The 19,713-nt window shown below is 35.8% G+C and overlaps 1 protein-coding gene across 6 annotated transcripts in view; it reads right to left on the bottom strand.

Moving 5' to 3' along the window:
• ECHDC1 (ethylmalonyl-CoA decarboxylase 1) overlaps positions 1-19,713 on the bottom strand; it is a 58,667-nt gene that overhangs the window by 12,486 nt on the left and 26,468 nt on the right. The gene's annotated exons all lie outside the window — the stretch shown is intronic.

Raw genomic sequence — 19,713 nt, 5'->3', positions numbered from 1 at the left:
TCCCGAATATCGCCTCGGATTCACTTCTCCGCACTTCCTACCTTCCAGTAAGTGGTCGCTTCTCTGTTCAGAGAGTTGTTGCTACTCTCTTCGGTCTCCTGTTGAGTTCGTAGGTGTTCAGAATGGTTTGATCCCTATTCAGCTGAATTCCTGAGACCAGACGAAATCAGGTCTCCTACTCCTCCGCCATCTTGCTCCGCCCCCTCTTCTGTCCATTTCTTGACTGGATTTTTTGTTTTTTGGGTGTTGAGTTTGAGAAGTTCTTTACAGATCTTGGATACCAGCCCTTTATCTAATGTGTCATTTGCGAATATCTTCTCCCATTCCTTATAGTTTTATTGTTTCCTTTGCTGTGCAAAAGCTTTTTATCCCGATGAAGTCCCAATAGTTCATTTCTGCTTTTGTTTCCCTTGCCTTTGGAGACGTGTCTAGCAAGAAGTTGCTGTGACCGAGGTCATAGAGGTTGCTGCCTGTGTTCTCCTAGAGGATTTTGATGGATTCCTGTCTCATGTTTAGGTCTTTCATCCATTTTGAATTTATTTTTGTGTATGGTCTAAGAAAGTGGTCCAGTTTCATTCTTCTGCATATGGCTGTCCAACTTTCCCAATACCGTTTGTTGAAGAGACTGTCTTTTCCCATTGGATATTCTTTCCTGCTTTGTCAAAGATTAGTTGACCATAGAGTTGAGGGTCCATTTCTGGGTTCTCTATTCTGTTCCATTGATCTATGTGTCTGTTTTTGTGCCAGTACCATACTGTCTTGATGAATACGGTCTGAAGTCCAGAACTGTGATGCCTCCCGCTTTCTATTACAGTTTTTTGTAGGTTACGAGGCCCAACAAAAGACTCACTAGCTTAAAATCAAGATTTCAGTAGGGCTGCATTCCTTTCTGGAGGCTCCAGGGGAGAGTCCATTTCCCTACCTTTTCCAGTTTCTAAAGCCTGACCACAATTCTTGGCCTATGGCCACACTCCTCCATCTTCAAAGCCTGCACTGATGGGTTACATTCTTCTCATACTCATCAATTCTGATCTTGCTTCTACCACTAACCCTCCTTTTCTGACTCTGAACTTTTCAGTGTCCCTTTATAGCATCTTAGGACCCTTGTGCTTACACTGGGTCTACCCACCAGGATAATCCCCCTGTTCTAAAGTCAGCTGAGTAGCAACCTTACATCCATATGCAACCTAATTCCCCCTTGCCATATAATGTAACATGTTCACAGGTTCTAGGGCTTGGAAGGCCATTTTCTGTCAACCACAGACACATAGGAATAGAATTTCTGTGTTTTAGGGTATGTGACATTCTACGTTAGTAGATACTGGGCATTTTCCACTGTACCAACTTACACGCCCAACAGTACTTTCTGAAAGCTGCAGTTGCTTCACACCCTTGCTAAAACTTGATATATTCTATCTTTTTCATCTTAGCTTTTCTTGTGGGAGTATAATAAAAAGGTGTGATTTTAATTCCCATTTCCTTAATGGCTAATGAAATTCAGTGCTTTTTAACTTTTTTTTTTTTTGGCCATTCAGATATCCTCTGACAAGTTAAGAGTTTTCTGCCCCTTTATTTTAACTGGGTTGTCTGTCTTATTGCTTTGAAGGAGTTCTTTATATATTCTAACTATGTCTTTTGTCAGATATAAATATTGAGATAATCTCTCCCTCTGCAAGTTGAATTTTCATTCTTTTAGTTATGTTTTTGATAGAAGTTATTAATGTTAATATAGTCTAATTTATCAATCTTTCTCTTTATGGTTAGTGATTATTGTGTCCTGTTTTAGAAATCTTTGACTACTTTAAGACCACAAAGATATTCTCCTGTTTTCTTTCAGACAGCTTCACTGTTTTACCTTTCACTTTTATATTTGCAATTCATCTTGAATGGATTTCACAAATTTACATACACTTACTAAAGAGCCCATTCTTTCCTAATGCACTAACAGTGTCACATTTGTCTTAGATTAAATTATCATATATTTTGGATCTGTTTCCGAACTCCGTTGGTCAGTTTTTCTACCCTTGTATGTATAAAAAGCATCTGTTTAAATTACTTTAGTTTTGGGGTGCCTGGGTGGCTCAGTCGTTAAGCATCTGCCTTCGGCTCAGGTCATGATCCCAGGGTCCTGGGATCGAGCCCTGCATCAGGCTCCCTGCTTGGCGGGAGCCCTGCTTCTCCCTCTTCCACCCCCTCTGCTTGTATTCCCTCTCTCGCTGTGTCTCTCTCTGTCAAATAAGTAAATAAATCTTTAAAAAAATAAAAAATAAAAAATAAATAAATAAATAAATAAATTGCTTTAGTTTTATGACAGGTTTGCTATCTAGTGGTATAAGCCTTCTAACTTTGTTCTTTGTGACTTCCTTAGTTCTTGGTACTCTGCATTTCCATATGAATTTTGAGACTGTTCATTCACATACACACACACACACACACACACATACCAACTTGCTGTGATTTTCATTGGAACTACCTTGACTCTGTGGATTATTCTGGGGGAGAGGTCAATCTTTACAATATTGAGTCCTTTATTCCATGGACATGGTATATTTCTATTTCACCATTTATTTAGGCATTCTTTAATTTCTCTCAGTATTGTTTTCCAGCTTTCAAAGTAAAATTCTGACATGCCTTTTGAGTTGTTCCTAGGTGTTAGGTTTTTTTTTCCTAATGCTACTCTGAATGGTATTGTTTTTTAAATTTTGTTATTTATTTGTTTGCTGCTGGCATATAGAAATGCTATTGACTTTTATTAACCTCACAACCAGCAAACTTACAAAATTCACTTATTAATTCTAAAGATTAGCTATCTATATTCTTTTGGATCACAATGATGTCATATGTGAATAATAAGATTTCTTATAATCCAATCCTTATAACTTCTTTAATCTTGCCTTACTGAACTGTCTAGGATATCTAGTATAATTATGACCAGAAGTCGTGATAGTACTATCCTTGTTCCTTTTTTTTTTTTAAAGATTTTATTTATTTATTTGAGAGAGAGAGAATGAGAGATAGAGAGCATGAGAGGGAAGAGGGTCAGAGGGAGAAGCAGACTCCCTGCTGAGCAGGGAGCCCGATGCGGGACTCGATCCCGGGACTCCAGGATCATGACCTGAGCTGAAGGCTGTCGCTTAACCAACTGAGCCACCCAGGCACCCACTATCCTTGTTCCTGATGTCAGAGGGAAAGCTTTCACTATTTTTATCATTATGAGATGTTTGCTGTAGGATTTTTGTAAATGTTCTTTATTAGACTAAGAAAGTTCCTTCCTAGTGTGTTGAGTTTCTATCATGAATGGATGTTGAATTTTGTCAAACACTTTTTCTGCATCTATCAGCTTGTAATACTCTGTCTTCCTTTTTTGTTAATATGGTATATTACACTAATTGGTTTTCTAATGTTAAACCAACCTTGAATTTCTGGAATAAGCCCCTCGTAAGTCACGACATCTTATCATTAGATTAAATTTGTTAATATTTTGTTAAGGATTTTTACATTTATGTTTATGGGATTGGTATTTGCTTTCTTAAAATGTCATTTCTAGATTTTGGAATAAACATTATACTCATTAAAAGAGCTGGGAAGTATAACTTCCTTTTCTATTCAATAAAAGTGTATGTAAGATTGATGTTATTTCTTTCTTAAATGCTTGGAAAACTTCACAGATAAATCTGCTAAGTTTTAAAAACTAAAATTTCAGGGGTTGGTCTAGAAGACTGCTGCCGATTGATTCCTAATCTTTACACACATCCTCTCCCAAATTACAAAATTAACAAGGGGTGAAAGAAAGCCACACCAACAGGATTACTCAGAGACAGAGAATACTGCATCCTTGAAATTATCTTTAAGTACAGAAATAAACACCAAATTAAAAAATGATTTCCTGCTGCTGTTGCAAGCCAATGGGCACAACATGATAACGAGGAGGTTTAACACATCCATGTAAAACTGGATAGGGAAATGGAAGACTTTGAGGAAGTACAGTTAAAATCCATGTAAAACAGGACAGGGAAATGGAAGACTTTGAGGAGGTACAGTTAAAATCCATGTAAAACAGGACAGGGAAATGGAAGACTTTGAGGAGGTACAGTTAAAATCCATGTAAAACAGGACAGGGAAATGGAAGACTTTGAGGAGGTACAGTTAAAGTCACCCCCAGAATGAGAAAATCTAACACTAACTGTGTTCTAAAAAATTGAGTACAATTTGGGGATTTGGTAGTTCACAGCACGGGCTATAGAAAAGGAGCTTGAAAATGAATGAGGCTAAAATTGATAGTTTGAATAAGCACAGCTTCTGAAAAAAGACCCAGATAAGTAGAGAAGGGGTGATTCCCTCTGAGAAATAAAAGAAAAAATTAGAGGGAAAAATAAGGATTCTGTAGAAACAGAAGAGATACAAGCCATGCTAGCTCCTCCTCCATTTCCTAATGCATCCATTCAAAAACTAAACTGTGAGAAGTTGGCACTCTCAAATTAGGAATTCCAGCCACAAAATATTCACAAATAGAAAATATCAAGCTAATTCTATAAAAAGCTACTGTAATTTAAATAAAGCAGAACATGTAAATTCAAACATTTCTGCTGATGAAAAGCACCTCCCTCCCCATGTAAAACCATGAAATAGAAGAAAAACTGGTAATGACCACTCTAAAATGCATTTAATATCTTCAGATAGCATAATTTATATGAAAAAAAATACTGAATCAGAAATTTAAATGCTTTTTTTTTGAGACAGAGAACACACTGGTGTGAGAGTGGTGGGGGGGTGGAGGGGGAGGGAATCTTAAGTAGGCCCCATGCCCAGCACAGAGCCCCACGCGGGGCTCAATCTCACAACCCTGAGATCATGACCTGAGCAGAAATCAAGAGTCAGACACTTAAACGACTGAGCCACCCAGGTGCCCCATGAATCAGAAATTTAAAAACCAGAAGTAGAAATCAATCCCCCCACATACCAAAAAAAAAAAAAAAAAAAAAGCACAGGGGCTGGGAGATAAAAGTGAATGAGAGTTGACTGAACTCAAGAGAGAAATAGAAGAAAAAGACGAGAATAGGTTTAAATAAAAATTAAATACAGGGCACTGAAGAAAAGCAGGAAAACAACCAAGAGAATGAGAATTGGTTAAAAAAAAAGAAAAAGGAGTTAGAGAAATAAGCAAATAAGTAATATATGAATAACTGGAACTGAAACTACAAATATTGAGAGTTCATTGGGAACCTGGGAAAAGTGACTAAAGAATCAACTCTGACACATATCCTAGTAAAATACTAGACTTTACAGATAGAGAAAACTCAGGGCCTCCAAGCAAAAAACAAAAACAATAAAGAACTTATAAGGGCAAAATAATTATAATGCCAGTGGACTTATCAAAAGCAAAAAGGTACCAGACCCAGATGGTTTCACAGGGTTTACCAAGTCTTTACACATGTAGTTCTGATGTCATATAGATTGTTTCTGAGATAGAAAATGAAGGAAACACCCCAATTTTTTTAGTGAAGTATAACACTGATACCTAAATCTGCCATATGTAACACAAAACATAAAATTAGACCAATTTATTTATGTATACTGTAGTGGACAGTCTTCAAGATGACCCCTAGTGATCATTGCCCCCTGGTGTTTACATCCTTGTACATGGGATCTTTTCCCCTTGAGTGTGGACTGGACCTAGTAACTCTCATCTAATAAACAATACAGCAAAAGAAATGGGATGTCCCTTCCAAGATTAGGTTCTAAGATTGTGGGTTTCTATCTTGTCTATTCTCCTTCTCTCAGAACCTCTAATTTGGGGGAAAGCAAGCTTCCAGGTTATAAGTAGCCCTGTGGCAAGCCCAGACAAGCCCAAGAAACTGATATTCCCAGCAAATAGTCAGTGAGGACCTGAGGCATGCCAACAGCCACTGAGTGAGCTTTGAATCAATCTTCCCTCAGTCGAGTCCTGGCTGACATCTTGATTATAGCCTCATGAGAGACCCTGAGCCAGAAGCACCCAGCCAAGACATATGTAGATTCCTGACCCCTAGAAATAATAATTGTTTATGTTTTAAACTCTAAGTTTTGAGGTGGTTTATTACTCAGCAATAGGTAACTAATACAAATATCAAAGTAAAAACCCTAAATATTATCAAACAGATTTCAACACCATATTAAGGAAATCATACACCCTGAGTAAAAGGGGTTTATACTTTAATTAATGTTAGAAATCAATTATTATAATTAATCATATCAATAGGTCTAAGAAGAACAACCATTTATCTTCATAGATGGTGAAAAGTCCTTAAATGAAATTTAGTACCTCAAAACTCTTGAAAAAATAGGAATGGAAGGATAATTCTTCAGCATAAATCTATATACAAATGTAAACCTAAATCCTAAAGCTAGCCTCTTACTTAAAGGGAAACACTAGGGGCGCCTGGGTAGCTCAGTTAAGCATCTGACTCTTGATTCCAGCTCAGGTCATGATCTCAGGGTCAGGAGATCAAGCCCCCTGTCAGGCTCCGCACTCAGAGAGGAGTCTGCTTGAGACTGTCTCTCTCCTTTTCCCTCTGCCCCATGCCCCCCTCCCATTCGCACACTTTCTCTAAAATAAATAAATCTTTAAAAAAAAAAAAAGGGTGCAACATGTGTACTTCACATAAGAAAAGAGACTTTGCAGATGTAATTAAGATTACATACATTAAAATAGGGAAGTTATATGAGTGAGCCCAATTTAACCACATGAGCTCTTAAAAGCAGAGAACTTTCTCTAGCTAGAGTTACAGAGATGCAGCAGAAAGGTAAATGAGAAAAACTCAACCCACCATTGCTGTAGGGGGCCACATGGAAAACATGACAAGGAATGCAGATATCCTCTAGGAGCAAAGACTGGTTCCCAGCTGAAAGTCAGCAAGGAAAGCAGGGACCTCAGTCCTACAAGTGCATAGAACTGAAATCTGCCAGTTGTAATCAGGATGAGCCTGGAAGTGGTTTCTCCCAGAGTCTCCAGAGCCCAGTCCAGCCAACATACTGATTTTGGCCTTTTGTGACCAGGTTTAGAGAAACCAGTGAGCCCAGCCAGACCTCAGACCTATACATTTGTGAGATAAACTGATATTGTTTTAAGCTACTAAATTTGTGGCAATTTGTTATGGCTGCAATAGAAAACTAATACTCAAATAAGTGTTTTCTTAATTTATATTTCATTCTAAATATTTTAATTAGTCAAGATAGATTAAAGGTAGAAGCAAATTATTTTATCACAGTTCTAGCTGTGATTTCCTCACATCAATTTTATCACTACAAGGAAAACATAACGTTTGAATGACTAGATTCTGAGCACTGAGGAATGCCAATTTTGAATTCGTAAGTCAGCGTTTTGCTTTTGAAAATGTTTTTAAAATGTCATTTTCTCTAAGAATGTTTTATATGAAAATTAGGACTCCACTGAATGCAATTTAATATAAGGGTCTATATATGCCAGGTAGACCTGAGCGTTTCTAAACTATTCTGAAATATTAATTCATTATGTGTACGATCAGCTGGTGCTTACAGGGTTTGGGGACAGCTAGAATGCTGCATGAGCTCGTTTTCTGGAATATTCGTATTCAGTGTATCTCTCATCTTCTGAAATATTTCCCATGGGTAACGGAAGAACAGCAGGAAGGAAAATCCTAGTTGAGTGAATTCCAGGCAATTCTCAAGGTAAGAAAGTTAAACAGGCTAAAAGGGCCAACATATATCCCTAAGGAAGAAACTTGTCTTTTTAGTGGAATGCTATAAAAGCTTTTGGTGTTCTTTTGGAACAAGTGGATAAAAAAAAAATAGAATAATAAGTAAAGCAATTTGTCATAGAAGATAACCGACAAGGTACTGAGAAAGTTGGGGGAAAGATCAGCTGGAGTAACTTGTATTGACTTATCACTTCCTCATAACTGTGGCTAGCAAGGTAGTTCAGTATGCAGTCCTCTCTATCAGCCTCTAAGTTCTAAGAACTTTTGTTTTTGATATGTAGGTTAAAAAGGGCTTATCAGCTGAAGACAGTGCTTTTCAAACTTCTACTGGGAGGGATCAGTTTCTACCATTTGTTTTTCAACTTGTTGACTGTGAATCAATAATTTTGTAAAATACAGTAAAACTATATTACTGGAAAAATGAAAACAAAATCCCAAGACATATAAGTTTCTTGAACGGCAGTGTCTAGTACATATGGGTGCTAAACATATGCTTAATGAGTAACTCAACTGAATGTAATTTAATATGAGGGCCTATATATACCAAGTAGTTGTTCCACAAATGAACATGTCTTCATTGGCAAGGTGAATGTATCTGGTATATTACTAGATCTATCTGATGAGAGCAAGCACCGTCGGACATCTCATAAACAATAAAGTACATATTTTATGAGACCCTAAGATACATGCCACTCCCTTCACTTACAGAACAACACAGCAAGCAAGGCAAGTTAGCAGTACTAAAAGACTAAGTAGTCTCTGATTATTTTTCCTGTGATTTTGCCTTTTGTCCTAAACCCTAACTACCCAAACACAGATCAGGAATGACTATGAAGAATAATGCAAAAGTCTAATAAATGCTTACAGATGAACACCAGGCTCTACATTAAAGATATCCAGAGGAGATCTATAAAGTTGAATTTGTACTTACTTTTATGTAGAGTTTAAAGTGTAATAAGGCACATTCACATATAGCTTAGAATATTCTTTTAATATATATTTATATACGTAATATATTAAAAAGCATATATTTAAATTATATATAAATACCTGTATTTCAGGATAAAGTGAGAAAAGTATTTAATCCTTTCACACATAGAACATTTTAAATCTAGTCTCACGTGGTCCATAAAGCCAATGACCACTTCCTTTTCACAGAATCAAATGTAGTATCCCAATGCAATCTGCACTGAGGACAGCAGAGGGCACTGTCATAGGAAATGACCATTTTTCGCTGTATACAAGATTCTTCCCCAATTAAGAAGTACTAGTTTTCAAAGAGGCTAGGATCTTTATAAATTGTCTCATACACCAAAACTATTTTAATATATATATTTATGTGAATACAAAGATATATTTCAATTGATAAATTGGAACCCAAGTCAAATTATAAAAGAAGAAAAATAATTTAATACTTTGCATGAATAAACTTAGTGAATCTTTCCTCATACTATTTCTATTACTATATGATGCCATTTATATAGAGTTCAAAAAGAGGAAAAATAGAACATATCAGTTATAGGATAATTTCCTTTCTTAGGAAATTAGGAAATAAGAAAAGTAAGAAGTACTTTCATAAGGAAAAATATTAATTCTCATAAAATTTAGGGTAATAGTTTCCCTTAGATGGAAATAAGGGGGTTGTGACTTAGAAGGGGCTTATAGGAGACTTCAGGGTGCTGACAATGTTCCCACTCTTGACCTATATCATGGCAACATAGGTTCCCATTTTGTAACAAGTCATTAAACTCAACATTTATGTTTTATATATACAAACCCAAAATAGTTTAAGGCCTGACCTCAGTAGTCAGGAGAAATATACAAAAAAGGTAATGATAAAATAAATAGTATACATGTAGAAATACCTACTTTGAAAACAGGGGTTCTAAACCAAGGGTCCATGGATGAGATTTCATGCAACGTTTCCTAGGATAGGGTTCTTAGCTTTCATTACATTCTCAAAAAACTAGAACAATGTGCAATGTGAAAATATCATCTGGATATTAATATAGGTCCAGCTATCTTACAAGTAATTAAGTAAGTTCCAAATGACACAGAATAATGCATATTTAATACAGAAGAGTTTCTGGTTAAGGAAATCATTATCTTCATTCATGAAGTTAAAAATTCAGATGTGCTTAAATGCATAACAATTTGTGAAGTTATAATATGTGGAAGCAAAATATATGACAACAATAGCATGAGGACAGGAGAAGGAAATAGGAGTATACTGTAGTGTTCTTGTATTTTATGTAAAGTAGCATAATATTATTTGAAAGTGGGCTGTGATAAGTTTAAAATGCATATTAACTCTAAACCAACCAGTAAAAAAAAAAAATCTGCATATGTTTGTGTACGTATATAAATGAGAAAATATTTTTCAGTATTTTAGAAATACGTATTTTTCTATATATGCTAGACACTACAATTCCAGAAATTTGTTATGTCTTGGTTTTCTGTTTCATTTTTCTAGGAATATATTTTTACTTTATATATATATGTTTATAGACACACATATGTATTTATATATAGGCATATCTCATTTTATTGTGCTTTGCTTTATTGCACTTTGCAGATATTGTGATCTTTACAAATTGAAGCTGTATAGCAAACCTGCCATCCAGCAAGCCTATCAGCTCTGTTTTTCCAACAGCTCTACTGACTTCATCTCTCTGTGTCGCATTTTGTTAATTCTTGCAATATTTCAAATTTTTCATCATTATTATATTTGTTATGGTAATCTGTGATCAGTGCTTTGTGATGTTACTATTGTAACTGTTTTGAGGTGTCATGAACCATGCCCATGTAAGAGCACAAACTTAACTGATAAATGTTGTGTGATCTGACTGATCTACCCACTGACCATTCTCCATCTCTCTCCCTCTCCTTGGGCCTCCTTATTCTCTGAGAGACAAACTGAAATTAGGCTAATTAATAATCCTGCAATGGTCACTAAGTGTTCAAGTAAAAGGAAGAGTCTCCTATCTCTCACTTTAAATGGTTAAGCTTAGTAAGAAAGGCATGTCAAAAGCTGAGGTACGATGAAGGCTAGGCTTCTTATACCAGTTAGAAAGTAAAACAGCCTTATTGTTGGTATAAAGTTTTAGTGGTCAGGACAGAGATCAAACCAACTCAACATTCTCTTAAACCAAAGCCTAATCCAGAGCAAAGGCCTAACTTTCTTCAATTCTAGGATGGCTGAGAGGGGAGGAAATTGCAGAGGAAAGAAGTCTAAAGATAGCAGCAATTGGTTCATGAGATTTAAGGAAAGAAATCATCTTTATAGCATAAAAGTGCAAAGTGAAGCATCAAGTACTGATGTAGAAGCTACAGCAAGTTAGAAGATCTAGCTAAGATAATTAATGAAGGTGGCTACACTAAACAGATTTTCAATATAGATGAAATAGGCTTCTACTGGAAGATGCCATGTAGGACTTTCATAGCTAGAGAGCTTCAAAGCTTCAAAGGACAGGCTGACTCACTCATTAGGGGCTAATGCAGCTGGACTCTAAGTTGAAGCCAATGTTCATTTACCATTTCAAAAATCTTAGAGCCCTTAAGAATTATGCTAAATCTACTAAATGTACTCTGCCTGTGCTCTATAACAAAGCCTTACGGGTGGCACATCTGTTTACGAGACAGTTTAATGAATATTTTAAACCCACTGTTGAAACCTACTACTCAGGAAAGAAGATTCCTCTCAAAATATTACTGCTCATTGGTAAATGCACCTGGTCACCCAAGAGCACTGACAGAGACGTATGGGATTAATGTTGTTTTCACACCTACTAACACAATATCTATCTGCAGCCTATGGATCAAGGTAGAATTTTGACTTTCAAGTCTTATTATTTAAGAAATACATAAGTCTAGAGCTGCCATAAATAGTGATTCCTCTGATAGGTCATAACAAAGTAAATTGAAAACCTGGAATGAATTCACCACTCTAATGCCATAAAGAACATTCATGATTCATGGGAAGAGGTCAAAATGTCAACATTAACAGGGGTTTGGAAGAAGTTGATTTCAATCTTCATGGATGACTTTGGAAGAGGTTCAAGATTCCAGTGCAGAAAGTAACTGCAAATGTGGTGGGATTAGCAAGAGACCTAGAATTAGAAGCGGAGTCTACAGATGTGACTGAATTGCTACAATCTCATGATCAAACCTGAATAGATGCGGAGTTGCTTCTTACAGATGAGCAAAAAAAATGGTTTTTGAGGGGCACCTGGGTGGCTCAGTCGGTTAAGCATCTGCCTTTGGCTCAGGTCATGATCTCAGGGTCCTGGGATTGAGCCCCGCGTTGGGCTTCCTGCTCAGAGGGGAGTCAGTCTGCTTCTCCCTCTGCCTCTCCCCTTCAGCCTGTGTTCTCTCTCTCACTCTCTCACTCTCTCTCTCTCAAATACATAAATAAAATCTTAAAAAAAAAAAAAGAAAGAAAGAAAAGAAAAGAAAATGGTTTCTGAGGTGGAATCTACTCCTGGTGAAGAGGCTGTAGAGATAGTTGAAATGACAACAAAGGATTTAGAGTACCACACAAACTTAGTTGATATAGCAGCGGCAGGGTTGGAGAGGATGGACTCCAATTTTGAAAGCAGTTCTAGTGTAAGTAATATCCTCTATCAAACAGCCTTGCATGTTAAAGAGAAATCATTTATGAAAAGAAGAGTCAGGTGATGTGGCAAACTTGACTGGAGTCTTATTTTAAGAAACTGCCACGGCCACCCCAACTTGTAGCAACCACCACTCCGATCATCAAGCAGCTGCTGAGACAAAACCTCCACCAGCAAAAGATGATGATTCGCTGAAAGTGCAGGTGCTGGTTAGCATTTTTTAGCAATACAGTATTTTTAAATTAAGGTATGTACATGTTTAAGTCGTAATGCTATTGCACACTTAATGGACTATAAAATAATGTAAACATAATTTTTATATGCCCCGGGAAACCAAAAAATTCATTTGGCTCACTTTATTGTGATATTCGATTTATTGTGGTGGTCTGGAACCAAACACACAGTATCTGTGAGGTATGCCTATATGTTAAAAGCAGGAAAAGGTAAATCTGTTGGTGTATAGAATAAATTTTATTTTTGAGGAAAGCCTGGAAAAAGACAGGTTGTCCTGTAAGCAGCTGCAGTGGTCCATGTGTGAAGGAATGTGCGCCCAAATAGCTTTATAGTCATCTCAAACATCTTAAGAATAAAATGTCACGGGCGCCTGGGTGGCTCAGTTGGTTAAGCAACTGTCTTTGGCTCAGGTCATGATCCTGGAGTCCCGGAATCGAGTCCCACATCAGGCTCCCTGCTCAGCAGGGAGTCTGCTTCTCCCTCTGACCCTCCTCCCTCTCATGCTCTCTGTCTCTCATTCTCTCTCTCGCAAATAAATAAAAAATAAAATCTTAAAAAAAAGAATAAAATGTCACATGAAGACATTTGCCTAACATCTAAAATGTGGAATTTCGAGAAACTACAAAGAGCTCCTATCTTCTTTATGCTCTCAAAGGTCGCCTATTCAGATCATCATAGTTATGAAAACAGGCTTTTTATGCTAACAAAGAAATATGCAACTTTGAGGAAGGCCTTTTTGAATAATTAGGGTTCCTTTTGATCTTTAAGTTAATGCAGTCAATAAATCTCTCTCCTTTCCTCTATTCTCTCCCTTTTTCTAACACTAATCCTAATATACAAACATATCTAACCCTTCACTAACAGTTCCTGATCAGCACTATGGACTCTGGAATCAACAGCTGGGGGCTCTGGGTAAACTACGGGGGTACAGAAGAGTTGATGAGAGGAGACTCCAAATTCAACTGATGTCACATACCATGTTTGGTTTGCATTTCGTACTTTAGGACACAGTAGTTTTGCTTCTGTTTCTCCAGCAACAATTTTTTTTTTACCCAAACAGACTGGCATTGAGTAATTAAAAATAAAATTGAGAGAACAGAAGCAGGCTGCCAGATGCCAGATGCTGGGAACAGTCATGGGTTCCTCAGACACGATCATCTCATCATTTCCTTCTCTGCAGTGGAGGAAGACATTTCCTCACTTCCTGTTTCAAAGGCTACTGTACCCTTGGCTTCCATGCAGATGCCCATGTTGCTTCCTAGCTCTTTAACACTGGTATTATGTAGAATTCGTCGTATACCTGGCAATCTAGAAGTAAACGAGTAAGGTTTATGATGGCTAAATGTATCATTCACACCACTTTGAAGAAAAAACCCTAGCCATAAGGTTTCATTTAGAGTCAACAAACACAATGAGGAGACCATATTATAATCCTATAGGAGTGAGACAGAATTTGATAAAGGGGGCCTTTGAAATTGGTAAATTAAGAAATGCATAAGCATTGCTTTTTTTCCCCTTAATTTAAAATATATTTGAAATAAATAACTCCAAGTACACTTAACAGTAGTCAAATATCTCACAATAAATGTCAAGAGCTTGCCAAAGACATCTCTCCTTTACTAGTCCCATATTCAGCCTGAATTACTGCTATAGTGTCCTTTGGTACTATGGTAAGTGCAACAAAACTGATTTGGATATTGACTACTGAGTCATATGCATGTGATTTTTCTATAATTTGTGGGAAAAGTGATTTTTTTCAAGGAGTAAAGTGATTATTTGAGCTACTGAATACACTCCCAGAATTACTATGGCTAGGATTTAGGATGTCCATTTTACAGGCAAACATTTTCAGGGGACTAGACCAGATCCAAATGAAGTACGTTGATAAATGCAGTTGGCTTTTTGGGTTTAATTTCTTCCTTGGCTTTTGCAATTTAATGTACTTTTAAATTCATACAAAAACACAGTTTTCACTTTAATGAAATAGTCTCATGTTGGTAGAAGTGATCTATATCCCTTAAATATGAAGATTAGTTATCATGGCATTTTGCTTTGACTAGGCAGCAGATGACTCTATTCAGAAGCAGGTATCAAAAAAGAACTATTTCTAAGCCTTTAAGCCTGTCTCGTGCCTTCTCTTGTCTTCTAGGAAGATTTGTACTTTACACTCAATGTATTTTGATAACCTATTAAATGAATCTTGGTTTCTTGATTGGTCAGAAAACATTAAGCTCATGAAGGCTTGATGCTTGATAAAATTAAAGTACAAAAAGGAAGACCCAGATTATTTTATTTTGTGTTATATTTTAATTAAATCACATTTAAAATTGTTGTACCACATGTCAAACTTTGAAAATGTGTAACTAACATTTTATCCTATAGTTCTAGTAATTCAAATTTCTTTATAGCTCAAGGGAACAATCTTGACAAAGAAAATTAAAATTTCAGTAGAAATTATTGACTAATATCATATCTCCAAAGATAAAATAATATCCTTCTACACATATTGAGGAAGAGATATATATTAAAAACATGAGACAGATGCTTATTTACATCTTTGGAGATTACCATAAAAGTTACAAAATACATATTGAATAATAAGCTTTTCTGAAAGAAAGGAATGTAAAAGGATGACTTTAGAATACTTTTAGTCATGAAATATAACCTTAAAAAGAAAAATAAAAGCATAAACAAAACTAAACAAATCTCAACTAAGATCCCTGAGTACTCAAATAGCTAAAGCAGTATCAGAGATACAGGTCTGAGGGCAAATTTGAGGTACAGCCTTTGACTACCTTTTAAAAAGCTTTCCTATGTGCTCAAGCAAGAGTTTTGAGTGGCTAGAGATATATTAATTCCATTTTAGCTGCAAAAGCATTTTATATTTATTTGTTTTGATTACAAAATTGTTGCATATCATCTTGGCCCTGGCTCTCTGATACGATGCCCTTTTTTTTAATGTACTGGGATGAGTTTTAATAATCTGTTTAGTTCTCACTTTCACACAGATACCAGAAGAAAAACATTTAAATGATTTTCCAATTTTGCCTTCAATTTTATAACACATACAGTACAATATATTGCACCATCTAAATTAAGATATATTTTTTCAAGCATCAAATTCTAATAATCAATAATCAGCCCTTCTTCCTTATTCCTTAAATAACCTCAAGAGTACATTAACATATATATGTGCATATAGTTATATATTATCAATGTATTTATACATATAAGTATATGTATATATAAATGTATACCTGCATATGCATATAAAGACTATTGAAATGACAATAAGGATTTAAAATACTATATAAACTTAGTTGATAAGGCAGTGGCAGAGTTTGAGAGAACTGACTCCAATTTTGAAAAAAGTTCTGTGGGTAAAATGCTATCAAACTACAGATGTAGTGAAAAGAAAGACCATATGCACCCCAATGTTCATAGCAGCAATGTCCACAATAGCCAAACTGTGGAAGGAGCCGAGATGCCCTTCAACAGATGAATGGATAAAGAAGTTGTGGTCCATATATACAATGGAATATTACTCAGCCATCAGAAAGGATGAATACCCACCATTTGCATCGACATGGATGGAACTGGAGGTGATTATGCTAAGTGAAATAAGTAAAGCAGAGAAAGACAATTATCATATGGTTTCACTCATACGTGGAACATAAGGAACAGCACAGAAGACCATAGGGGAAGGGAAGTAAAAATTGAAGAGGAGGAAGTCAAAGAGGAAGACAAATCATGAGAGACTATGGACTCTGGGAAACAAACTGAGGGTTTAAATGGAGGAGGGGATGAGGTAGCCCAGTGATGGGCACATGTTGTGATGAGCACTGGGTGTTATACACAACTAATGAATCACTGAACACTACATCAAAAACTAATGATGTACTATATGGTGGCTAACTGAACATAATAAATAAATAAATAAATAGATAGATAAATAAATAAAATAAAATGGCATCATTTCGTCAAAAAAAACAATGCTATCAAACAGCGCCACATACTACAGAGAAATTGTTCATGAAAGAAAAATCCATCAATGAAGTAAGCTTCACTGTTGTCTTATATATAAAAATATATGTTAATATGCATAGAAAATTTACACTACTATTAAAACATTTGTTTATATATGTAGTATAAATGTATTACCAGAAAAATACATATTTTATATATAACACAAAGAGGTATAGTCAATATTAGAGGTAAAATGGGATCATAAAAAATAATCTAGAATGAGGCAGGAAGAGAAAATAAGAAAGAATAAACAATAGATGGGACAAATAGAAAACAAAGACCAAGATGATAGATTTAAACCCTATTATATCAATAATGATGAATATAAATGGTGTGAACACTCCAATTAAAAGGCAGAGATTGTGAGACTTGATTAAAAAAGCACACCCAAACATATATTGTCTACTAACTAGAATTACCTTTTAAAAAATTCAGCATAGGTTAAAATGAAAGGACAGAAAAAGATATGCCACAGAAATGTTAATCATAAGGAAGCTGGATGACTATATAAACAAAATAGATTCCTGATTAGATCCTGGACTAGAAAAAAAGACATTAGTATAACAACTGAAAAAATTTGAATGAGGTCTTTAGATTAGTTAAAAGTTTTGTAACAATATTAATTTCTTGATTTGATAACTCTACTGTGGTTATGTATGATATTAACATTTGAGGAAACTGAGTGAAAGGTATATAGGAATTATCTGTGTAAAAGTTTTTCATAACTCTGTAATTAATACAAATGGAGAAGTTAAAAATGTTTTTTAAAAAAATCTCTGCTCTTCAGGGGCGTCTGGGTGGCTCAATGATTAAGTGTCTGCCTTCGGCTCAGGTCATGATCCCAGGGTCCTGGGATCGAGCCCCACATGCCCCACACTGGGCTCCTGGCTCAGCGGGGAGCCTGCTTCTCCCTCTCCCTCTACCTCTCTCCCTGCTCATGCTCTCTCTCTCTCTGTATCTGTGTCTCAAATGAATAAATAAAATCTTTTAAGAAAAAATCTCTGCTCTTCAAAAGACACAAAATAAAGAGGCTGAGAGAATATTCACAATACTTATATTTGACCAAAAAAATGCTATATAATTGACTTACATAAAAGGACTTTCATCCATAATATATAATAATATATAATATGCATAGAAAGGCATACTACTAAGCAACAAAATGAACAAACCACTGATATATGGAATAACACATACGAATCTTGAAAACAAACTGTAGTATATCCACGCAATAAAAAAACTTCTCAACATTAAAAAGGAATGACGTAGTGATACATGGTACATCACTGATGAATCTCAAAATAATTACACTGAATGAAAGAAGCCAGACACACACACACAAATATATACTGAATGAATCTATTTATATAAAATGCTAAAAATAAACCAAAAAAACAAATCTAACTTAGAGTGAAAAAGTGATTGGTGTTTGCCTTGGACTAAGGTGGGAATTGATTGGGCAATAGTACGTGCAAACATGTGGAGTTGATAAAAATGTTCTATATCTTGATTGTGGAGGTGGTTACACAGTGAGAATGTAAATTATACTACAATAAAAGCGATTTAAGACTTGTTAAAATGAAGGCTAGAAGAGAGAAGCCTTTGATTAAATAATACACACCTTTAAGCATTCTTAATTATAGGTTTCTCTTTTTCTTTTTGATGGGTATCTTTTATATCACCATGACTATTTTCATAGCATTTTAGTACAGTGGGTAGATTACAAGATTTAGCCTATATACTTTGATAATCTGAACTTTGAAAAACATGAAAGTTTGTGATTCAAAGAAACATAGCTGAAAGGGAATGAAAAAGCTGAATTAATTATCAATTATTTCTCCTCTAGTCTACTGCCCTACATGCCAGAGAAGAATGGCTTTCTCTTTAGTGTCTGAAAAGGAGAGTCAAAATTTTAAACACTGAAAGTCTCCTCTTAGTGTATGCTCCAACATTCTCCTTCCAGGATCAAGTGTATAATGAATAGGAAAAAAGGAGTGAGTCCAGGATTAGCCTTAAGGTTGAAAATCATCCCCAATGAAAGGAAAATTAATAAGTTTAAAACTATGCCAGGTCGCCTGGGTGGCTCAGTTGGTTAAACATCTAGCTCTTGATTTTGGCTCAAGTCATGATCTCAGAGTCCTGAGACTGAGTCCCAAGTCAGGCTCCGCCCTAGGTGTGGAGCCTGCTTGAGATTCTCTCTCTCCTTCTCCATCTGCCCCTCGCCCCCACTTGTGTGCTCTCTCTCTCTCTAAAAAATAAAAATAAGTTTAAAACTATGCCAAAATATTACCATACTAGCATTTCTGTAAAAGTATAAGAGCAGTAAGGTAATCTTAAGACTCTAATCAGTATCATGTGTACATCAATGTGTACCTTGGTTGTTATGCTAAGCTTCTACATGTTCATTAAATCATTTAAATCTATAAACATTCAGAAGAGATTATTTATATTTTATAACGAAATTGAGACTTAGATAAAATAGTTATTAAAAGTCAAATACAGCTGACCATTTAACAGTGTCAGGTTTAGGGGCACTTACCATCCCCCATGCACTCAAAAATCTGTGTAGAACTTTTGACTCTCCCAAAACGTAACTACTAATGGCCTACTGTCAACTGAAAGCCTTATTGATAACAGTCAATTAACACATATTTTGTACGTTATATGTATCATGTACTGTATTCTTACAATAAAGTAAGCCAGAGGAAAAAAAATGTTATTAAGAAAACCATAAGGAAGAGGGGCGCCTGGGTGGCTCAGTCGATTAAGCATCCGACTCTTGATTTTGGCTCAGGTCATGATCTCTAGGGTCCTAGGATCCTAGGATCGAGCCCTGCTTCAGGCTCTGCACTTAGTGCAGAGTCTGCTTGGGATTCTCTCTCTCCCTCTCCCTCTGCCCCTACCCCTGCTTGTGCTCTCTCTCTCTCTCTAAAATAAATAAATAAAATCTTAAAAAAAAAAAAAGAAAGAAACCATAAGGAAGAGAAAATACATTTACAATACTGTTCTGTATTTATAGAGAAAAACCCATGTATAAGTGGACCAGCACAGTCAAATTCAGGTTACTTGAGGATCAACTGTAGATAAAAGTGGCAAATTGGGATTGAATCTAAGTGTATCTAATT

The sequence above is a fragment of the Zalophus californianus genome, chromosome 7, assembly GCF_009762305.2.
Source record: "Zalophus californianus isolate mZalCal1 chromosome 7, mZalCal1.pri.v2, whole genome shotgun sequence".
Taxonomy (NCBI): Eukaryota; Metazoa; Chordata; class Mammalia; order Carnivora; family Otariidae; genus Zalophus; species Zalophus californianus.
This window is presented reverse-complemented; position numbering and strand designations above follow the sequence as displayed.